General features: G+C 57.8%; 1 pseudogene; it reads left to right on the top strand.

The window, feature by feature from the left end:
• Positions 1–3,400: 3,400 nt before the first annotated feature.
• Positions 3,401–16,932, top strand: LOC126947427 (chondroitin sulfate proteoglycan 4-like; annotated as a pseudogene).
• The last annotated feature ends 375 nt before the right edge of the window (positions 16,933–17,307 follow it).

Raw genomic sequence — 17,307 nt, 5'->3', positions numbered from 1 at the left:
CCCCGTCATGTCTGGCCTGTGGACAGCCAGCCCCCGCCATCCCCCTCACCCCTCACCAAGCATGGGGGTGCTGTGCAGGCAGCCGTGTGGCCTGACAGTCTCTACCAGTCCTGCTGTCCCTTGATTGAGAATCAGATCCATTTCTGGATGACAGATAATGTGTCCTCTGCTGGCTGTGTTCTCTGTGGAACTCGGGAGGGGAAAGGCCAAACCATTTCTAGGGTGCTGTTGGGAGCGGTGAAAAGGTCACACCTTTTGCAAGGGATACTTTTCTTGGAAAGCCCTGGAGCTTAGCTGGCTCTTATCCTGTGATAAGCCAGAGGCTCTAGGGGGTGAGGGAGCAGAAACCCTCCTCACCCCACCCAGTGGGGTCCTGTACACCTCTGCCAGTCTCTCACTTGGACTTGCTGCTGTCCTCTGAGACTGCCTATTCCTCCCTCTCTGTGACTCTACACCACCATCACCTCCTCCAGGAAGTCTTCTGGATTGACTCCTAGCTTATTAAATCTTTATCCTGCAGACCCTCTCCATTCAAAGCCCCTCTTCAACTGCCCCCGCCCCTCACCACCTCCAAGACAGAGATTCTGGGTTCTTGCAACTGCAGCCCCTCAGAGAGTGTAAGAGGGGCAGACAAAGGAGATCAGAAGGTGGGGGAAGCGGCGCTGTCAGTTTCCAAAGCCCTGGCCAGCAAGGCCTCAGAGGCCTCTTGGTGTGGGGTCCTGACTGGCTATGCAATCCAGCAGCACAAGGCAGCCTCTGAGCCCCTCCCGCTCAGCCCTACAGGAAGCAGCAGGGCCCAGCCCCTCAGTGGACCCATTCAGACCCCAGCGCTCTGGAAAGTACCTCTGTTTCTTGCCACCGTTCCACTCTGGCCAAACAGGCTCTTCTCTCTTCTGCTGGGAGGGGGCTGCAGGCAGATGGTTCAGTGGTTACAGCCAACCGTCTCCTTCAGTTCCTGTTTGGCCCAGATTCCTGACGTTGACCATGCCCTAGTGGGTGTACATATACCTTTAGTGCAAGGGTGGTGTGATGGTTAATACTGAGTGTCAACTTGATTGGGTTGAAGGCTGCAAAGTATTGATCCCTTGGGTGTGTCTGTGAGGGTGTTGTAAAAGGAGACTAACATTTGAGTCAGTGGGCTGGGGAAGGCAAACCCACCCTTAATACTGGTGGGCACCATCTAATGAGCTGCCAGTGAATATAAAGCAGGCAGAAAAATGTGAAAAGGCAAGACTGGACCAGCCTCCCAGCCTACATCTTTCTCCCCTGCTGGATGCTTCCTGCCCTCTAACATCGGACTCCAAGTTCTTGAGTTTTGAGACTCCGACTGGCTCTTCTTGCTCCTCAAACTTGCAGACAGCCTATTGTGGGACCGTGTGATTGTGTAAGTTAATATTTAATAAGCTCGCCTTTCTATCTATCTATCTATCTATCTATCTATCTATCTATCTATCTATATCTATACCTATATCTATATATCTCTTATTCTATCCCTCTAGGGAACCCTGACTAGCACAGGTGGGTAGGCACAGGGAGATGTGTCCCCTTCCCCATGGGTGCTGGGTAGGTGAATGTTTAGCAGTGGGCTTTCTTGGGGAGAGGGAACCCTGATTTTCAGTATTTGCCTCTTTGCCTGGTGTAAATATTCCCACTGTGGGCAGTCTCACCTGGCTCTCAAAATTCCTGAAAATGCAACAGTCGGCTCCTGGCAGCTGCTGTGAGCTATTCCAGCCGGTGACGGTGGTGGCTCCATCCTGCAGGGCCATGTGCCCCCACCCCTTGTGCTATGGCCTCCCTCCCTTTAGTGTGCTGTGTTTCGCTCTGAGGAATCAATGTCTTTGCAGATAAGGCACCCCAGTAGGTGGCCGCCACCTGCAGTTCCCTGGTCTGTCTCTTGCTGGCACCAAGCTGTGCTGTGCTTGCTGAGCCTGCTGAGCCTGCCGCGCTGTTCTGCGGGGCTTACTTGATTCCCTTAGCTTCCCAGACACGGTGATGTTGCCAGCAGTGCCCACCGGCAGGAGGAGGGGATAACTACAGGGGATTTAACTCAGCCCGAGGGGCTCTTACGGGATCTTTCCCGGACATCTCTCCAGGGGGGGGCTGGCTGCCCTTAGGGCGTAGAAATCTCCAACTCTTCCAATGGCTGAAGCTACTTCCTGGAACAGATGACAGCTGGCTCAGGCTGGCCAGGGACCAGCACATGTGAGGCCAGTACTGGATCACCCTATCAAGGCCATCAGCCTGTGCTTGTTCTTGGGGTTTGAGGGAAACTCAACAGGGATGAATCACGGTTTTTAACCTGTGTTTTTCTGCCCCCTAGCCCTGGACATCTGCAGGCAAAGTCAAAGTTGTATTTGGCTCTTATCACCACAAAAGGCATAGACCAGAAATTATGGCAGCAGGTTGGAAGTCAGGGAGGCTGATTTGGGGAAACTGCCTGGAGGAAGCAGCAACTCAAAAGAGGAGGAGTCCCAGTGTGGGACAGAACAGGCCTTGCATGGGAACCACTAACCCCAGGCAACCCCAGACATGGCCTTCTGCCTGGTGAGGCCTTCTCTGGCCTGCCCTGCAGACCCTCAGCCCCTCCTAGGCCCTGTCTTCAGCCTCAGCCTGAGTGGTGGCCTGGGGCAGTTGGGAGCTCAGCTGTTCTCATTCCTGGTTCTTTGGCCATGGTGGAAACAATGGGGCTGGATCTGGCTGCTCAGCAGCGACTGTGAATAGCTCTCCAGCAGAAAGCAGTAGCAGGGTTAATGGAGGAAGTGTGGGCCCACTTTGGTTTGACACTGCATATGGTCCCCATCTGGCCTCAGAGCCTTTGCTCCTTGGCAAACTGAGGCCAATAAGCTCCCGCCCCCACCCTCAATGGCAGCTGAAAGAATGACCTGATAGAGGAGCGGGGATAGGTGGGCTCCACTGAAACCATCCCCAGATCCCAGCCATGGCCCCAGCCAATCCATGGAGGCAGGGCATGGCACGGCAGGTGCTGCACAGGAGCCCAAGCACAAGGGCACTTAGGAGAAGGAATATCAGCAGGAATCAGTCTGGACTGGGGGTGATTCTCCAGAAACTCCATTCCTCGGGGCTGAGCCACCAAGCCAGGTGATCAGGCCAGTGATGTTTCCCTTTGGGCTGGGTCAGGGAGCCAGACCTGGGAGGGAGACTCCTCTGGGGCCCAGGGGAGGTGAGTCAGAGCTGGCGGAGGCCTCTGGCTCCAGGAATCTCTAAGGAGGAGACCTGAGTTGCTGGGAATTTCTGGGTCTGACCTCCTGCAAAGTCAAGGTCTGGACTGGACACAAGGTGAGGCTGTGCCTTCTGGTGCCAGGACCAAGGAAATGCTGGGATCTGGGCAGTGCTCAGAGGCAGCACCATATAGCAGAACCATAAGGGTGTACCAGCATGAACCCCTTTCTGCAACCCACCCATCCCTCTCTATGGCACCTCGCCTCCTCCAGGCAAGAATCTGAGCCTTGACCAGAGCTCCCTCTCTCACACAGCTTCCTTCTTCGGTGAGAACCACCTGGAGGTGTCCGTGGCCACGGCTCTGACCGACATAGACCTACAGCTGCAGTTCTCCACCTCCCAACCTGAAGCCCTCCTTCTCCTGGCAGCAGGCCCAGCTGACCACCTCCTGCTGCAGCTCTACTACGGACGCCTGCAGGTGAGTGACATCCTCCTGGGATGGGGGTGAGATTCCTTCTCTAGCTTTGAACCCCAGCTGGCTGTGTGACCTTGTGTAAGTCACTTTTATCTTGGGGTCTCAAGTTCTTCACCATGGGATGGGCAGCAGCAGCCCAGAAATGGTAAATCCTTCCTGAACTGGCTCTGCCCACCAGCTCCCTCCAACCATGTTTCCCACCACAAGCCCTCCCTGGCCATTTGTGCTCTGACTGCACTGAACTGCCTTCAGTTCCTGGCCATCTTATGGTCACTTGCTGCCAGGCCTTTAGTCACTACACTGCTTCTGCCAGGTGCGTGCCTCACTCATTCCCTGCACCTGCCTAACTCTAGCCTCTCCTTGAAGTTTCAGAGTGAGCGTCCCCTCCTCCTGGGCGAGGCCCCCTCCTGAGCCCCCATGACCCCTGTGCATCCCTGTGGCACTGCACCAATTTCTCTGCACTACCACTGTCTGTCCACGACAGTAACAGCACCAGTACTGCCTCAGCTTCATTTTTCCATTTCATCCTTCAAGACACCACAAGCTTTATTATCAAGGAGTTTTGTGGCTCCTTCTTGAGTCTTCCCCCATACCATGAAGAGTTTAAGAACCCAGGGTCTTAGTCCAAATTTGGGGCAGGCTGGGTACAGTGACTCATGCCCATAATCCCACGACTTTGGCAGGCCAAGGTGGGAAGATCACTTGAGCCTAGGAGTTCAAGACTGGTCTGAGTCACACAATGAGACCCCGTCTCTATTTTAGAAAGAAAAAACCAAAAAGTCAAATTTGGGGCAACCATCTCCTTCCACACCCCAGTGAGAAGAGAACTAGGGCTTGGTCAGTCTGCTGCTGTCATTGCTGCTCACTGCCACATGGTGTCACTGTTGAACACTAATGTGGTACAGTCTGGCACTGATGGCTGCTGAGCTCTGCGGGTACAGTGATGCCACACCCCTACAGAGATACACCGTACCAGGACTCCAAGATCATGGCTCTTATTGTTCTGGTTTTGCAGTTCCCATACTCTGCCACCACCTGTTCTAGCATCTGGGAGCACCATACCAGAGCCATTTCTGATGCCATTGTCATGGTGACAGAACTATGTCCTTGATCTGTCCCTGAGATCTCCCTCCACCACAGGTCAGGGAGCTTTTCTTTCCGAACACAGAGCATCTGCCTGGGCTCTCTATCCCTGAACAGTTAGCCTGGCTTCCCTCAGTGACCTTGAAAAACTTTGCCAAACTTAGGGGGACTGATCAAGGGATTCTTAGTTACCCTTTATTCCAGGGGTGAAATCTAGATTCCAAGACAGTATTTCTGGCACCTCTCACTCAAGGAAAGAGAAGGAGAATTTAAAAATACAGGTTGGGTTTCTAGAAGAGCATCCTGCTATATGTCAGTTCCTTGTGGGCAAGGAGCACATCTGATTCACATCAGGGTCCCCAGAGCCCATTCAGGCCTGGCCCAGAGTTTCCTTTGGTGAGTGTTTGGAGGATGAATAAAGAGATGGCAGGAAGGCAAGAGGAGTGGCATCAGAGGCCCTTGTCCTAGGTTTTCTGCTCTGGGGCCCCAACTGTGGGGAACCCACTGTGCGTTTTATAAGGGAAATGATGGATTCAAAGTGCTGCTCCCCATCTCCCATTCCCCGTCTCTCCTCAGGTCAGACTTGTCCTGGGCCAGGAGGAGCTGAGGCTGCAGACCCCAGTAGAAATGCTGCTGAGCGACTTCGTGCCCCACACTACAGTGCTGACTGTCTCAGAGGGCTGGGCCACAGTGTCAGTTGATGGGTTTCTCAACGCCTCCTCTGCAGTCCTGGGAGCCCCGTAGAAGTCCCCTGTGGGCTCTTCGTTGGGAGCATTGGGAGCCTTGGCCTGCCCTACCTGAGGGGACCCAGCTATCCCCTGAGAGATTGCCCCTATGCAGCCACCCTCAATGGCTGCAGCCTCCTCCGGCCTCTGACCCCCGAGGTGCGTGAGGGCTGTGCAGAAGAGTTTTCTGCCAGTGAGGATGTGGCACTGGGCTTCTCTGGGCCCCACTCTTTAGCTGCCGTCCCTGCCTGGGGCACTCAGGATGAAGGAACCCTGGAGTTGACACTCACCACACAGAGCCAGCAGGCACCCTTGGCCTTCCAGGCAGGGGACCTGCATGGGGACTTCATCCATGTGGACATATTTGAGGGCCACCTGTGGGCCATGGTCGAGAAGGGCCAGGGTACTGCATTGCTCCTCAGCAGTGTGCCTGTGGCTGACAGGCAGCCCCACAAGGTCAGTGTCCACATCAACATTCACCAGCTGGAAATCTCCATGGACCAGTACCCCACATGTACTTTGAACTGAGGAGTCCTCAGCTACCTGGAGCCACGTGGCAGTCTCCTCCTTTGGGGGCTGGTTGCAGAGGCCTCTTGTCTCCTCCAGGAATACCGCCCAGACCTGACACGAGGAGCCGCCAATGCCTCCCTGCTGGGATGGCTGCATGGAAGACCTCAGTGTCAATGGCCAGAGGCGGGGGCTGCGGGAAGCCTTGTTGACGCACAACATGGCGGCTGGCTGAGGGTGGAGGAGGTGGAGGAGTATGAGGATGATGCCTGTGACCATTATGAAGCTTTCTCCATGCTGGCCCCCAAGACTTGGCTGGCCATGGAGCTAGCTGAGCCATGAGTGCCTGAGCTAGGGCTGCACCCTGTCTGCTAATTTCACCCAGCTGTTGACTGTCTGCCCACTGGTGGTGGCTGAGGGTGGCACAGCCTGGCTTGAGTGGCAGCACGTGCAACCCATGCTGGCCCTGATGGAGGCTGAGCTGCGCACATCCCAGGTGCTGTTCAGCGTGACCTGAGGGGCATGCTAGGGTGAGGTTGAACTGGACATCCCGGGTGCCCAGGCATGAAATATGTTCACCCTCCTGGACATGGTGAACCACAAGGCCTGCTTCATCCACGATGGCCCTGAGGACACCTCTGACCAGCTGGTGCTAGAGGTGTCAGTGACGGCTCTGGTGCCCATGCCCTCATCCCTACAGAGGGGCCAAAATGACCTTCTGCCCTTCCAGGTTCACCCTGTCAGTGACCCACGAGGCATCATCTTTCCACGTGGCAGCCTCATGGTGTTCCTGGAACACATGCAGAAGCCACTGGGGCCTGAGGTTTTCCAGGCCTATGACCCGGACTCTGCCTGTGAGGGCCTCGCCTTCTAGCTCCTTGGCGCCCCCTCTGGCCTCCCCGTGGAGCACTGAGACCGTGGAGCAGCCTGGGGAGCCGGTGACCGAGTTCTCCTGCTGGGAGTTGGAGGCCGGCAGCCTAGTCTATGACCACCGCGGTGGCCCTGCACAGCACTTGACTTTCTGGATCAGCGATGGACTGCAGGCCACCCCGCCCTCAGCCACGCTGAAGGTGGTGGCTGTCCAGCTGTTCATACAGATCCACCACAGCACAGGACTGTGCCTGGCCCAGGGCTCTGCCATGCCCATCTTGCCCACCAACCTGTCGGTGGAGACCAGCGCTGTGTGGCGGGATGTGAGCGTGCTGTTCCGCATCGCGGGAGCCCTGCAGTTCAGGGAGCTGCAGAAGCAGGGGGCTAGTGGGGTGGAGGGTGCTGAGTGGTGGGCCACACAGGCATTCCACCAGCCGGACGTGGAATAGGGCCACGTGAGGTAGCTGAGCACCGACCCACAGCACCACATCGAGGACACCGTGGAGAGCCTGGATCTGGAGGTGCAGGTGGGCTGGGAAATCCTGAGCAATCTGTCCTTCCCAGTGACCATCCAGAGAGCCACAGTGTGGATGCTACAGCTGGAGCCACTGCACACTCAGGACACCCAGCAGGACACCCTCATCACAGCCCACCTGGAGGCCACTCTGGAGGAGGCAGGCCCAAGCCCTCCAACCTTCCACTATGAGGTGGTTCAGGCTCCCAGGAAAGGCAGCCTTCAACTACAGGGCACGAGGCTGTCAGGCGGCCAGGGCTTCACCCAGGATGATGTACAGGCTGGCCAGGTGACCTGTGGGGCCACGGCACGCACCTCAGTGGCAGTGGAGGACACCTTCTGTTTCTGTGTCACAGCTCCACCATATTTCTCCCTGCTCTGTACCTTCTCCATCCATACTGGCGGTGACCCAGACATGCCTGTCCTCACCAATGTCCTCGTGGTGCCTGAGGATGATGAGGGTGTCCTCTCTACTGACCAGCTCTTCCAGAGTCTCAACAGTGCCGGTTACCTCTATGAGGTCATGGAGCAGCCCCCGCCATGGGAGGTTGACTTGGCATGGGACACAGGACAAGACCACTGTGGTGACATCCTTCACCAATGGAGACCTGTTGTGTGGCCGGCTGGTCTACCAGCATGATGATTCTGAGGTCACAGAAGGTGATACCCCATTTGTTGCTACCCGCCAGGATGAGAGCAGTGGTGACATGGCCTGGGAGGAGGTACGGGGTGTCTTCCAAGTGGCCATCCAGCCCGTGAATGACCACGCCCCTATGCAGATCATCAGCCACGTCTTCCATGTGGCCCGGGGTAGGTGGCGGCTGCTGACTACAGTCGACGTGGCCTTCAGCAGTGCTGATTTGGGCTTTGCTGATGCCCAGCAAGGACCTCCTCTTTGGCAGTATCATGGCTGTGGATGAGCCCATGCAGCCCATCTACTGCTTCATCCGTGAGGGACCTCAGGAAGAGGTGAGTCCTGTTTGCACACTGGGGCTGACCACGCTGGATCCAGCTGCAGGTGTCTGATGGGCAGCACCAGGCCACCACTCTGCTGGAGGTGCAGGCCTTGGAGCCCTACCTCTCTGTGGCCAGTGGTTCCGGCCTCATGATCCCTCAAGGAGGCCAGGGTACCATCAACACGGCCGAGCTCCACCTGGACACCAACCTCGACATCCACAGTGGGGATGAGATCCACTACCACGTCACAGAGTGTCCTCGCTAGGGACAATTGCTCCGGGCCACTCAGCCAGCCACAGTCGTCTCCCAGCAGTACTTGCTGCATGGGGCCATTCTCTACGGCCACAATGGCAGCATCAGACCCCGCAACACCCTGGCCTTCTCAATGGAAGCAGGGCCAGTGCACACAGATGCCACACTACAAGTGACTGTTGCCCTAGAGGGCCCACTAGCCCCACTGAAGCTGGCCCGGCACAAGAAGATCTACATCTTCCAGGGAGAGGCAGCTGAGATCAGAAGAGACCAGCTGGAGGTGAGGAGCTGGAGGTGGTGAGCGGGGTAGTGGACCAGGTAGAGGGCCTCCCGCCCAGCCTCCATGCCAGGTACACATGTGACTTGGGCTGTGGCTGTGGTGGTCCCAGATTGTGTGTGTGCACGTGTCTCAGATGTGCTCCTGTATATGTTGTGTTCCCAAGAGTTTTTGGGGAGCCTGCTGTACACCCATCCTCCTGGGAGTTGTGTGTGCCTCTAGAGGTCGTGTCCACTCGTGTCCATGGCGTGGCTGAGCATGCAGATTCCTGGACCCCACTCAGCCCTACAGAATCTCTGAAGTGAAGCCCAAGAATCTGCATTGCAGTCAGTTCCCTGGGAGGGCATCACGGGTCCTGAACTTTGGGGATAGCTGGCCGTGGAGACAGGCCACTGCGCCTCAGACCCCCATGTATCCCGCTCTCTTCTCGGAGCCCAGACCAGGACTAGGAGGGTCTGTCAAGGGCTTCTGCCCACCCAGGAACCCCACAGAGCAGCCAAGGGCCCTGCAGCGAGCTCACTGACATGCCCTGTGACCTCAGGCCAGTTCTTGCCCGCTCTTGGCCTTACTCTCCTACACTGCTTATTTCGGGGACCCTTCTGGTCTGCATGTCTGGAGCTTGGGGCCCACGGCATGCCAGCAGATCTGGCATCAGGAAGGCCTCATGGGAGGAGGCAGTGTTTGGGCCGGGCTCTGAAGAGCACAGGCCATTGGGAGCAGAGAATGGGGAGTGGTATTCCAGGCAAAAGGAACATTCCGGGCAAAGGCACAGAACAGGAATGTGAGTTTGGGGGTGGTTTAGCCTCTTGTGGATGGCCCATCAGGTGAGGGAGCCCGTGTGGCCTTTGGGGCATGAGCTCTGTAGGGCCTGTGTTGGGGGCGCCTGTGCCTCTAGGAGGGGTGGGGTGGGGCAGGGCAGGGCATGCTCTGATGGTCCTGGGTGGTAATAGCAGGGGTTGGGGAAGACACTGCCAGCAAACCAGCCACAGGCCTGAACAGATCCTGAGCAGGGGGGCCTGTGTGTGTGCGTGTGCACACATGCATGTGGATATGTGTGACTGCATCAGTGTCTGATGAACTCGTGTGTCTGTGTCACTGAGTCTGGGGACGTGTGATTACGCACCTCCCCAAGGGAGTGCATCTCAAGCTGTGTGACCAACCCCCTGTAACCGTGTGTGGCGTGGGTATAACATGTGTCCAACAGCCGGGGCAACCCAGTGAAACCCCGTCTCTACAAAAAAACTTTTTTAAATTTAGCCGGGCATGGTGGCTCATGCCTGTGGTCCCAGCTACTTGGGAGGCTGAGGTGGGAGCCCTTGAACCTAGGAGGTTGAGGCTGCAGGGAGCTGTGATTGCACCACTGCACTCCAGCCTGGGTGACAGAGTGAGACCCTGTCTTAAAAAACAAAAAATGTGAACAGCTGCATGTCTGGCTGCTGTGTGTGTGAACCCACGTGTGTGTTTGTGTGACTAAATGAGCAGTGGTATCTGGTGAGCAAGATCAAGCCTGTTCTGGCTGCCTAGGGGCACAGTGGGCCCCTCTGAGACCCATCTGTGTTCCCTTGTTGGTCCTCATGACCTCTGTTAACCAGGCAGCCCAGGAGGCAGCCCAGAAGGCAGACATCGTTTTCTCAGTGAAGAGCCCACTGAGTGCCAGCTACCTGGTGATGGTTTCGCCTGGCGCCTTGGCAGATGAGCCACCCAGCCTGGACCCCATGCAGAGCTTCTCCCAAGAGGCGGTGGACGCAGGCAGGATCCTGTACCTGCACTTCTGCCCTGAGGCCTGGAGCGATGCCTTCTTGCTGGTTGTGGCCTCAGCCTGGGTGCTCCCCTTGAGGACGTATCGTAGAGCTGGAGGTGCTGCCCACTGTCATCCCCACCGGGAGTGCAAAACTTCAGCGTCCCCGAGGGTGGCAGCCACACCTTGGTCCCTCCACTGCTCTGCGTCACCGGGCCCTACTTCCCCACTCTCCCGGGCCTTGGCCTGCAGGTTCTGGAGCCATCCTGGCACGGAGCCCTGCAGAAGGAAGATGGGCCTCATGCCAAGACCCTCAGCGCCTTCTGCTGGAGAGAGGTATGGCTGTGAGAGAGGCCCAGGGGCTGCAGCCCAGCTCTGGGGGCAGAGTGGAGGGAGCTCCAGGGACTCCCAGTCCAGGGGGTTATACACAGAGAGGAGACAGGGAATCACATTTCAGAAGCACCTATGCTTTCACTACTGTATCTCAGGCCAGGCTCGGTGGCTGACGCCTGTAATCCCAGCACTTTGGGAGGCTGAGGTGGGCGGATCATGAGGTCAGGAGATCAAGACCATCCTGGCTATCATGATGAAACCCTGTCTCTACTAAAAATACAAAAAATTACAGGGTGTGGTGGCACGCGCCTGTAGTCCCAGCTACTCAGGAGGCTAAGGCAGGAGAATCGCTTGAACCTGGGAGACAGAGGTTGCAGTGAGCCGAAATCGCGCCACTATACTCCAGCCTGGGCAACAGAGCGAGACTGTCTCAAAAATAAAATAAAATAAATACTGTATCTCCTTTCTTCCCCACAACTCTTCTGGGAGCCAGAGCTTATGATCCCCGTTTTCCACCAATGGAAGCTGAAGCCCTGAAAGTCAGTCTCCTCCTGCACCCAAAGGCAGGGCATGAAGGGTGCTGCTGGGTCCTGACTGCCAGCCCTGGGCCTGCCCCTCGGTGGAAGAGCAGCTGATCTGCTATGTGCACGAGGGGAGCGAGACACTGACAGACAGTTTTGTCCTGAAGGCTAATGTCTCGGAGATGGACCGCCAGAGCCATCCTGTGGCCTTCACTGTCACCATCCTGCCTAGAGGCCAGTGTCCCCTACTTCCTACCGCAGATCTCCCCCATTCTGAGCCTCAGTATCCTCCTCTGCAAAATGTGGCCACTACCGTGTGCCTCACGCAGTTGGAAGGAGAGATGTGAGATTGTGCTGAAATAGAACACTGGTGGGAGGTTTTGTTACTGGACGTTTGCAATACTGTAGGCGGACTTCTGAGCAGCGACGGGTGGCTCTGCTGTTCCTTTTCCTGTGGCTTAGGACCAGAACACCTGACAGAATCACTTACAAGCCCTTAAGGGCAGACGTCAGGGTGGGACCATTAAGCTTCCCACCTTCACCCCAGCACGTGAAGGCCACGGCTTGGCTCCCCAAACTCCTGCCCTTGTGCCACAGCAGAGCAGGGCCCCCATTTGGCAGAGGTGGAAGTTGAGGCCCAGACATGGGATGGGACTTCTCCATGGTTGCAGAAGTAGTTCTGGTGGAACAGAAAGGGCACGGCTTTACTAAGCCCACATGGCAGGGCTTTGAACGCCAGCTTCTGGGGTGCGTCCTCCCCAGTCAGCAGGAGTCACTGAAGGTTCCACAAGAGGGCTGACTTGGGCTGTCTCTGACATGAGACACCGCGGGGGGCTTTGGTGGTCTAGGATGTGCCTGTAGGGGGTGGCCTCGTGGTGTGGAGGCCACAGAAGAGTGGTACACAGCGTTGTGGAACCACAGGGCGGGATGGCTGTGTGGCAGTGTGGCCACCAGGTGGGACCATCCCCCTGTGTTTGCCCCGGGAGCCCAGAGATGGGGCCCTGCCCCCGACACTATGGCCCCTCCTGCCAAGGCTTGGCCTCAGGGCTCCCTGGGGCCAGGGGAGGAAGCCCAGGAATGGCAGAGGGCTGTTTTCCGGGCATGTGAGTCCCCCTGTAGCACTGCCCGCAAGTAATTGACCCAGCAAGACTGGTACCAGGACCTCAGGAACAGGCGCCTGCTCTGCTTGCAAGTGGGAGGCCTGGAAAGGGGTCCCCTTTGCCCAACACGAGGAGGGCCCGTAACTGCTCTGGAAGCCCCTGGGCCCATCCCAGCACTGCTTCTGTGCTGCAGGACGGTACCAACCATCAGGCCCCAACTCTCCGTGCCTCCCACCCCTCCGTCAGCTGGAAGGAGGGCCCATTTCTAAATCACCATTCCCACCTATGCCCAGCCCCTTCCAGGCACACATGGAGGGTCTGAAAGGAGACCCCTGTCCCACGAATGAGACAGATTAAGGAGCACTGTTGGTCAGCGTTGGGGGTTTCTGGGGGTGAGAACTTGCTGAGGGTAAGAACTGGGGCCTTCCTGGGTAGGGGACACAAGCTAGTCTTGAGGGACACACAGGACTAGGGCAGATGAAGAGCAGGGAGGCTGGCCCTGGAGGGTGGCCTTCCCTGGGGTGACAGGGAAGGTGAATGCGGGGAGGTCCTTTTGTGCAGGGGAGCCAGAGCAGAGCCAAACTCGATGCCACTTGAGGACCTGAGCTGCAGGGCAGCCTAGGGCCGGGGAGGAAGGGGTGGGTGAGCATGGCAGGGCAGAACCTTCACAGGCCTGTGTCCCCAGATGTGGGAGGAGGCCACTGTGCCCATCCCAACAGAGGCTCTGAGGAGCATGGATGGTTACTCTGGGCCCAAGGACCTGGTCTAGACCATTGAGCAGCCCAGCAATGGGCGGGTAGTGCTGTGGGCGGTGCCAGGCACCGAGGTGTGCAGCTTCACGCAGGCCCAGCTGGACGGCAGGCTTGTGCTGTTCTCACACAGAGGTGGGCGCTGAGGGCCAAGCCCCGGGTTCCTGCTGCCCGCAGGAGCACCCCGAGGTGGGGAGCCAGCTCAGGTCAGTCAGACGCAATGCCCCTGTCGCCAGAAGCCCTGGACGGAGGCATCCACTTTGGCCTCTCTGACGGTGAGCACACTTCCTCTAGACACTTCTGAGTGACGGCCCAGAAGCAAGTGCTCCTCTCGCTGGAGGGCAGCCGGACACTGTCTGTCTTGGTGGGTGTGCTGATTGTGGGCATTCCTGGGTGCTGGGGGCTAGGGCAGAGCTGAGAGTGGCATGCCAGGGTCACGCTGCCTCTCTGCAGCCACAGGCCTGGGCCTGGATCACAAAGGCTGATGGCCCCTTTTGCCTCTGGCAGGGTCCGTCCAGCCACTCAGCAGCCAGAGCCTCAGAGCCAGCTCCAGTGCAGGCACCAGCCTCCAGCTTCTGCTCTTACTGTGTGGTGCGGGGCCCCCAGCTAGGTCGGCTCTTCCATGCCCAGCATGACAGCACAGGGGAGGACCTGGTGAACTTCACTCAGCCAGAGGTAAGGGCCCCACTCTGCAGCCACCGCTCAGATGCCCCCAGCCTCAGGTGGCTGCTGTGCCATGGACGTCATGTGGACATGGGCACCAGCTCCAGCATCACTGTCAGCAGACACTGCCAGGCCTACCATGGTCCAGGCCCTGGTGTCCTGCCCTACAGGAGCTATCTGGCTGGCAGGGCAAGTTCATCTTCCCAGAATGAGGGAGAAGGATGCGGGAAGTTGGGGATACAGGGCCCTAGAGCAGGGCTGGGGTCTTGGGGTGTGGCTTCCAAAAGGAAGCTACAGCTGGACCCGAGGGTCTGGAGAGGGAGCACCATGTAGGGGTACTAGTGGCACCCCAGTAGCTGGTGAGCGGTAGTGCTTGGTGGAGGAGGGAGTTGAAGGTGAAGCAGCTGCTGGGCCTGTGGGCAGAGGTGTGAGCCTGGGATTCAGATCAGGTGCCAGCCAGAGGCAGAGTGGATCCTAGGAGCAGATGAGCTGATGAAAGGCAACTGAGTCGGCCAAGAGGATGAAGCTGCCATTCATCCATCCTGGTGGCTTCAGAGAAGAACTGGAGCTCTCAGCCATGGATAGCAGGAGACTCTGTGTAGTAGCTGTGCCATGGGGGCCAGCCCAGTCATCGTTTAAATGAACACCTCTCCCCAAAGGCAGAACAGGAGTTGTTCCATAGCAAGGCAGAGCAGGGCAGACTCTTTTGTAGGCCGTCCTGGGCCTACAGTTAGCACACCTGGTGCTCCCACCAGGAGACTGTGTGGGCATCTGAACCCAGCACATGATCACAGTGAGTTCTGGATAGGGAACAGTCTTGTGGGGTGCAGAGCTGACTCTGTCACTCAGAAGCCATGGCATGCGGTACTGCTCCAAGTACCTCCAGAGGGGCCCCCCTGCCAGCCCTTGAAAATGGCAGAGCCCACCCCTAGCCCCCTTTCTAAGCTCCCTTGCTTGGGCAAGGACCTCCTGAGCCTGGCATTCTCCCTCCTGAGAGGTGCAGATGGTATCCAGCAAGTGCAAAGCTGAGGTTTCTTGGGTCTGTCACATCAGCACCTCTGAGGCCTGGGTTCTGTATTTCCCTGGAGCCCCACTCCTGCTATGGTCCCCTCCCCGCAATGAGATATTCACTGGGCTGCTGTCTACAGCTGCTGCTTAGCAGTTATTGGGAGCCTTTGTCAGGAATGCCCAGGAATGAGGAAGGGACGGGACCAGACCATCAGCAACCGTCTTGCACTCTATAGTCTCATGTTACTCAGAGCTTCCCCGTTCTCCAGCAATATGAAGGACCAGATTGAATGGGCACCAGGGGGCCAGGCTGGCAGTGTCACCCAGGAAAGCCTGGAAGAGGCTACATGGGCTACCTGGCCCACTCGGGGAGGAGGCCAGGACTGAGTCTTGTTTTAACAGCAGCCCTGTGCCACAACACTGAACTGGGCAGGGAAAGGGCAGGTGTCCCCACTTTTCAGATAAGGAAACTAAAGCTCATGGAGGGCAGGTAACTGTATTCAGAGCACATGGTGAGTAAGAGACACAACTTCTGCCTGCAAGTCTAGGATTTCCTTCACCAGAGGACACTGCTTGCTCCCCAGAGCTCAGGATCCTGTGTTTTGTTTCACTCCCACCCACAGAGCTCCCGTATCCAGGCATCAGCTCCAACTCCCACTCCTGGAGGCGGAGGTGGGAGGATCACTTGAGCCCAGGAGTTCCATACCATCCTCGGCAACATAGTGAGACCTTGTCTCTACACAAAAATTTTAAAAATAGCTGGGCTTGGTGGTGGCACGTGACTGTAGTCCGAGCTACTCGAGAGGCTGACATGGGAGGATCACTTTGATCCCAGGAGGTTGAGGCTGCAGTGAGCAGTGATCACTGTACTCCAGCCTGGTGACAGAGCGAGACCCTATCACCACCCCCACCCCGGCCAAACAAAACAACAACTGAAAAGACAAGTTTCCTATTGGCATGATAGGTCCTGAGTCCCCTCCCAGATCAGTAGCGTGGGACAGGTGTCTTTTCCTCTGGACTTCGGTGTCCCCATCTGAGTGAGAAAGGGCAGTGGGGAGGTGGATCTTCCAGTTGAAGCGGTGTAGAAGCCGGTGTGAAAAGCCATACTACAAGGGGCTCCAAGTCCAGCGCACCGTCCCAACAGGGCCCAGCACGGCAGCCAGTGCGGCACAGGCATCAGGTCCTGACCTTCTTCACCGATTGCCCACTCTCAGACCACGGAGTTCATATTGGAGCTGCTGGCCAGTCTGTACTCATGTGGGGCCCAGAACACACTGGTGGAGCAGTTGGCAGAAGAGGCACAGTGGCGCGACGAGATGCTGCGCATGCACCACATGCTGAAGGAGGTACTCACCATCATCAGGGACATCAACACGACCACCGTCAGCCTGCCCCTAAGCCTGCATGTGGACGACTCCTGGCTGCAGGTGCAGAGCCTCCCGGACGAACGCAGAGACCAGGGCCGGCCCCACGGTCCCAAAGTCCCCCAGCCTGGGCCGCCCAGAGGAGTGCCAAGGGGGCAGTGGCGTGGTCCCTCACCAGGGTGGCTGCTACCTGGAGTGAGGGGCGGAGCTTGCCGAGGAGCACTGGCTGCGGGGCGGGGTGGAGCTGGGCTGTTGGTGCTGCTGGGGCGGGGCTTAAACTCTGGCGACCACATCAGAGCGTGGCAGGGAGGAGCTTCCGTGCATGGGCGTGGCCGGCACTGGGCTGGGGCGGCGCCTCGGGGGGCGGAACCGCCTATGTCTCCTGTCCCTGTGCCTTGCTGCCTGTCGCCTTGCAGGTCGCCCAAGTCCAGCCCCGGGATGCCCAGCCCCCGCCATGTCCCCAGCCCAGCCTGGGTTGCGGGCCCGGCTTCTGAGCTTTCTGCTGCTGGGTGCGCCCTTGGGGAAGTGCCACCCCGTATCCTCCAGACCAGAGGCTTCCCCTGATCCCTTCGGCCCTACTCGCCAGGTGCTCTCATGCCCCACTAGGGATCACCAAGTAAGTAGGGGCTGAAAGCAGCCAAAGAGGCCGCTGGAGGGGTGTGGCCGGGAAGGAAATGGGACTGGATTCCAGATCATCGGACCTGGCGGCAAGAACTGGCCGTCTCCATCCAAGAAACTGGGACCGTGGCTGCCGAGTCACATATGGCCGAGGGCTGGCGGAGCCTGTCCCCCAGGGAGGGCTGAGTCCTGGAGGTAGTCGTTTTTGCGGAGAGGGCTGTGGGGCTCCTCCCACCTGCCCCCTTCTTTCCAGCACTTAGGTGGCACTTCCCTCTATTTTCACTCTTGGCGGCTGCCCACACGTTGCATCCCTCATCCTTTCTTCTCGCCGTCCTCCATTCTCCATTCTGTGCAACTCCTCCCTGGGAAACCT

This window comes from Macaca thibetana, unplaced genomic scaffold, assembly GCF_024542745.1.
Source record: "Macaca thibetana thibetana isolate TM-01 unplaced genomic scaffold, ASM2454274v1 unplaced_scaffolds283, whole genome shotgun sequence".
NCBI classification, from domain to species: Eukaryota; Metazoa; Chordata; class Mammalia; order Primates; family Cercopithecidae; genus Macaca; species Macaca thibetana.
This window is presented reverse-complemented; position numbering and strand designations above follow the sequence as displayed.